Below are 6,000 nucleotides of genomic sequence, written 5' to 3' on the forward strand. Positions count from 1 at the left end.
ACTAAAAAGTGCTAATTTTGGAGAAACAGCATGAAATTTGAGCCAAACGTAGCATCAGAACAGAGTATACAACCAGCTAAAATATAATCTCCGTACAGCAGCAATGGAAATACGTCGCCATAGCCCAAATGGCAGATGTATCTTGGTTGTGGTTTTAAGTGATGTATGACTCGGACTAAATCTTTCTTTGTAAGATTATTTTAGTCCATGTTTCTTGTTTTATCTGGCCAAGGGCCGTAAATAATTGATTGAACTATGATCTCCACTGGTAATGGCAGCCATTCTATAGTACTTAAGCATATTCCAAGTCAAGTAGCATTTAATCTGAAGTGTCAATTGACATTCAGCTTCTTTTTTTATATGAACGACTCAGACACTGCAAAAAGAAATTTATGTCAATAATACACATTGATTCCCAAGAACGTAAGGAAGATGACGATATAACATGGTCAGAGTTTCATGCAAATTCAGTCTATTCAAATTCTGCCTTCTACCACTGTTTAAGAAGCCTGCTCATTTAATGCTGACAATTTTGCATGCAGTAAATTTTATGTGCGCTGTCACCAAATACCAGAATCTGGTAGCTATGATAGGGACCTGTTCTTGCTTTCTTTTTGGAAAGACATCCTTTAAGAATAGGGTTGCCTCCTTCCAGGTGGAGCCTGGAGATCTCCTGGAATTTCATCTCCAGATATCAGTTCCCCTGGAGAAAATGGCTACTTTGGAAGGTAGACTTTAAAAGCATTGTAGCGGCAAACCGGAGTCCATTGGGGGGGGGGGGGAGAAAGAGACCTGAGACCGTTATCAAGAAAAAACAGTTTTATTCCAGCTGGTCACCCAGTGGCTTTAGCAAGCAAAATTAACTGGGCCCCGATTTTACTGGGACCAGGACTTTTATTCCATTTTCATGCTTTGACAGACGTGTCAACATTCCACGCCTATCAGGTTTTTAACATACTTTTACACAGTCTGGAGCCTTTAGAGCTCTGGCAGTTACATCCAGTTTTCGATATCATACAGCGTTCACCATGACTTTCCTTGACATTTCACCTAGTAACATACACACAGAGCTAGCTCGTATCCAGGCATACTTCTCCTCCTAGATACAGAGCTTGTATCAAGGCAGATATTTTCCTCTGCTACCACAGCATTATATCTCACTGAGGTCTCTCCCCTCCCCAAAAACTGCCCTCTCCGGCTCCACCTTCAAAGTCTCCAGGAATCGCCCCAAGTGGAGGTGGCAAACCCCGTTAAGACTGCTACGCATTATATAAGCTGGTTTGGTGACCTTTACATAGAAATGGCAGTTTACAAGGAGAAGAGAGCAATCTCACCTTGTCCCTCTTCCATCAGAACAGCTCTGCTGATGTAAGAGAGAGATGTGGCAATTTCACCCCCTTCTCACTCGTCAGTGCATACCCACAACCCATGTGACCATTAGTCCACACTAGACTTGCAGCCCTGAAAATCAGCTTTTCCATGGTTGGAAAGGGCTTGTAAGAAGGAAGTGAATGTAATGTATTTTATGATGTTGAAGCAGCAAAATAAGTTTAGGCTTGACGAGAAAGCAGTACATATACTTCCATTTTTACCCAAATCTGTTTTGTGAAAAAAGCAGGGGGAAATGTTTTCCCTCACAGATGTACAGTTTTCAGAAAATTTATACTTTTACCATGCACATTTTGATAAGCAAAAACGACTGGTTCTTGGAGTCAGTAATTCTGACAAGACAGAGGTTTCCTGGGTTAGGATAAAGGCAGATCAGAAACTCGAGATCTCGTCTGTCTTGGATGGGGTTACACTCCCCTTGAAAAGCCAGGTTTTTCGGAGTTGCTGCTTGACACAACAGTCACCTTAGAAAGCAAGGTGGCTGCGGTGGCTCGGAGTGTTTTTACCCAGCTTCAACTGGTGTGTCAGCTGCGTTCGTTCCTGATTCAGTCAGATCTAGCCACAGTGATCCATGCCTTGGTTACATCTAGACTGGGCTACTGCAATAAGCTCTACTTGGGGCTAACCCTTGAGGAGTGTTCATAAGCTGCAGCTAGTGCAGAAGGTTGCCACTAGATTGCTGGTATGGGCCAACTACCAGGAGTGTATGACCCCAATACTACACCAATTACAGTGGCTACCGATCCGCTCTCAAGCCCAATTCAAAGTGTTCATTTTGTCATTTCAAGCGCTACATGGCTTGGCACTAGGGTATCCGAAGGTCTGTTGTCTCCCATATGTTTCTGCCCATGAATTAAGATCATAGAGAGAGGCCCTCCTGACTGTCCGATCAACCAAAGAAGCTCATCTGTAGGGCATACAAGAGAGGCCTTTTCAGTGGCAGCCCACGATTATGGAACAACCTCCCCAGGGAGGTGCACCTGGCCCCTTCAATGTCAAACTTTGGGAAGCAGTAGAAGACCGTTTTATCTAGGATGGCATTTAACTGATTTCATTTTTATTGGCAGTACTACCTGAAGCTTTTAAAATTGTGACCATTTATGTGTTTTTATAATTGTTGTTTTATTCATATTGCTTTTATTGCATTTTTATAATCATTTTATACTGTACTGTAGCATATTTATTTAAAATATGCTGATACATATTTTAAATAAATACATATTAGGATTGCATTGTTTAAAATATAATACAAAATATTAAAAATTATACCAATAAGCTGCCCACACAATTTATTTTTTGTAAGTTGGTACTAAGAAAAAGCAGCATGGTTCTAAACAGAATACCACTGAAAGTCCAACGGCCCTACAAACGTCCGTATATAAATTATTCATTCTATTTATTACAACCATTTAATTTTGTTTTATAATTTATTAGTTTCTTTTACATACACCTGCCCAATGGAAAGCCTACAAGGGTTTCCTTTAAGAAACAATAATACAGTTTGAGGAAACATGTAAAAGTAGCCAGACACAGGGCCCTACCATGTCACAATCAAGCTGAAATCCCCACAGCCTTCAATGGATGAGATTTGAGTTTCAGAAGTCATTACTATCCTTCAGCAGTACTTTGTACAAAGTTGTATTAATCTTAGAAACCATGTTACACAAATATGTATGCTGCATCATTTTAAGACTTTCTTGCAATGTCTAATTTTTGTTAGGCCTGCAGCATTTAATTGATTAGGTTAGTTAAATATATGGCTAACTAAGAAGGGGTCCCAAATTAATGAGAATACTTTAAAAAAAAGAGAGAGAACTGATTTAAATACAGCTCCTTAAAAAACATAGATAGCAAGCATGGTCTTAGAAGAATAAGCAACACTTTTCTTTCTCAAGCAGGGACACCTTTTTGAACCCAACCTTTATGAACCTTCAGGCATCTGAATTCTAACACAGGGTGGTGGAAGCAACCCCAACATCTAAAGCAGTGAGGTTACACATAACTTTATTAGTAACTCTCCAACATATCAGAAAGAAGCTCTGCTTAACAAGACACCTGTTAAAAAGAAAATATTGTTTAAATTTTTTTTGCATATACATAGTTTGCCTTCAGTAAAGCAGTGAAGCTCCTTGTGCTGTGGTGGCAGCTGCTGCCACAGCAACGTTTTTAAAGATCTGAATTTTAAAGCCAGTCAGATCTCCTAAGACCAATCAAAAGCTGTGCTGGACAAAAACCCCGTCCAGCCTCAGTCACGTTCTGCAACACTTGGTAGGCACTAGGAAAGGTATCTGTGAGCACCATGGCACCAATAGGCACTATGCTGTTCTAAAAGAAATACTGCTTGGGTACTTGCTATGATAAACAAAAAACTTTTTTTTACAAAATGAAGCTTCTGTCTTCAAAACTATTATTTTACTTCTATACAAGTGAATGAAAACTGAATAGATTTACAGTGTTGATTTCAGTGGTCTAGGACTGGAGTAACTTTGAATAGGATTACATTGTAAAACACATAGTTAATAGACTAAGATTTATTTTAAGAAACGGTCCTAATGTGTTCTACACACACACACAAAACTGAACCAAAGATTAAGGTAATGAGCATATTTACAGATAGCACAATTTCATGGAAATCTGCACATCAAGCTTCAAATGTTTCCTCAGCAAAGCACCAATTTTCTTTACCTAACATTACTGCATACTCCTGCATACTCCTGTAGTAGAAAAAACCATAAGAACATAAGAAAGGCCCCCCTGGATCAGACCCAGGCCCATCAAGTCCAGCAGTCTGTTCACACAGTGGCCAACCAGGGGCCTCTAGGAAGCCACAAACAAGGCGAGTGCCCTGACCTGGATGGCCCAGGCTAGCCTGATCTCGTCAGATCTCAGAAGCTAAGCAGGGTCAGCCCTGGTTAGTATTTGGATGGGAGACCACCAAGGAATACCAGGGTTGCTGTGCAGAGGAAGGCACTGGCAAACCACCTCTGTTAAGTTTCTTGCCATGAAAACCTCATAAGGGGTCGCCATAAGTCGGCTGCGACTTGATGGCACTTTACACACACACAACAAGGCGAGTGCAGCAGCACCACCGCTGTACTTAGTAGCAGAACTTCTCACTTTATATTACTTCTGACAAAAAAGCAGGACTAGGGCAAACAAACAAGAAAAGCTTTGGGTAAATAGAGATTAATAAATGGACAAATCTTTATGGAAGAAGGGTTGTCCCTGCCATGCATATTTTACATACATATATATATTTGCTGTTCATAAAACCATCGCTTAGACTTAACAGCTAATGCACACACCAGGGCATGTGTCTTGCAAAAAGCCTGTTTTTCTTCCCCACCTTATTCATCATAAGTTAAGAGAAAGATTTAGCGTACTGGTTTCATCAGAGAAATAAGACAGTCAGTGCACGGCGCTCACTATGAAACGTCCAAATCTACAGCCACACCTTTTACTGCCTCTGAATCCTGGCATAAGATGCCCTTAAAATAAAACAGTGTCCCCTCAAATCCAAGAAAGGGGGGGGTGGCAAATCAGGGAAATCTGTGGGTACATATGTGAGGAAGGAGAGGTCAATAAGGAAAAGAGTTGAGAGAAGAGTGTAACTTAACTGGGAAAGCAGTAGAAGGCATGGGGAGGGAGGTGGGGAGGGAGGTGGGGAGGGCCAGCAGCAGCTTCACCTACCTTTCAGCAGCAATTAAGGCACCGCTCTTCCCACTGGAAACGCGGAGGAGATAAGATCTCTACGCAACATAAGGAAAGCGGCGGAGAGCTTCCCAGAGAGGCTCGTCGAAGGAGGCCGGTGGCTGAGGCGTCGGCGCCCCTCTGCCCCTCCTTGCGTGGGAGCCCGCGAGTGGGGAGCCCCCTCTCGCCCAGCACCCGCTCGCCCTACTTCGCCTCCCCCCCCAACCACCACCACCACCACCACCCCCCGCAGCCCCTGCCTCTCCCCTTCCCTCTCACACTTGTTTACCTTCTCCACTGCCTAGCACAGCCACCGCCGCCATCTTCCCCCAACGACAAGCACCCCCACACTGACCGTCACTTCCGCCGCCACCTGTGGGAAAGGCAGAGGGACACGCATAGAAGGAGCAGGAGAAGGCGCCTCCATGAAGACGCGGCCGGCTACCGCTTCTCCGGCTGAGGCGGCCGCCGCCTTCCCGCTCCCCGCACCGTCCGCCGCCGGCCGGCCCGCCCGCCCCATTCACCGGGGATGCCGCCGCCGCCGCCGCCTCACAAAAGCAGCCCGCCCCGCACGCAGCGCTGGCCCCGCCCCCTCCCTCCGCACCGCACGCAGCGCTGGCCCCGCCCCCTCCCTCCGCCCCGCACGCAGCGCTGGCCCCGCCCCACCTTGAGCGCCCGCCCCTACACTACAATAACCCCGCCTCCCGCACCCACGCCCAGCCCTGTCCCCAAGGCCGCTTCGACCCCTTTTTCTCAAAACTCCAGGATCTGGCGGGCTTCCGCTCCCCATCAATGCGTTAAAACCAGCTCCTTTTCCCTTTTTCAACACACCAGCTCGACTCAGGAACGCCACTGAGCCAGTGGCGTTGCTTCCCCCCCCCCCGTCTTTCCTTCCTTCGCCGAGCGAGAGTGTCCGTGCCA

At 45.1% G+C, this 6,000-nt stretch overlaps 1 protein-coding gene across 2 annotated transcripts in view; it reads right to left on the minus strand.

Moving 5' to 3' along the window:
* KLHL15 (kelch like family member 15) overlaps positions 1-5,512 on the minus strand; it is a 28,800-nt gene extending 23,288 nt beyond the window's left edge. Inside the window, exon 1 of one of the 2 annotated variants that reach the window (XM_056861966.1) lies at positions 5,435-5,512. The gene's annotated coding sequence lies outside the window, so the exon portion shown is untranslated. Of the gene's footprint in view, positions 1-5,368 lie in introns of both variants that reach the window. The other variant, XM_056861965.1, reaches the window with a different exon arrangement.
* Positions 5,513-6,000: the final 488 nt, after the last annotated feature.

This window comes from Euleptes europaea, chromosome 16 (assembly GCF_029931775.1).
Source record: "Euleptes europaea isolate rEulEur1 chromosome 16, rEulEur1.hap1, whole genome shotgun sequence".
NCBI classification, from domain to species: domain Eukaryota; kingdom Metazoa; phylum Chordata; class Lepidosauria; order Squamata; family Sphaerodactylidae; genus Euleptes; species Euleptes europaea.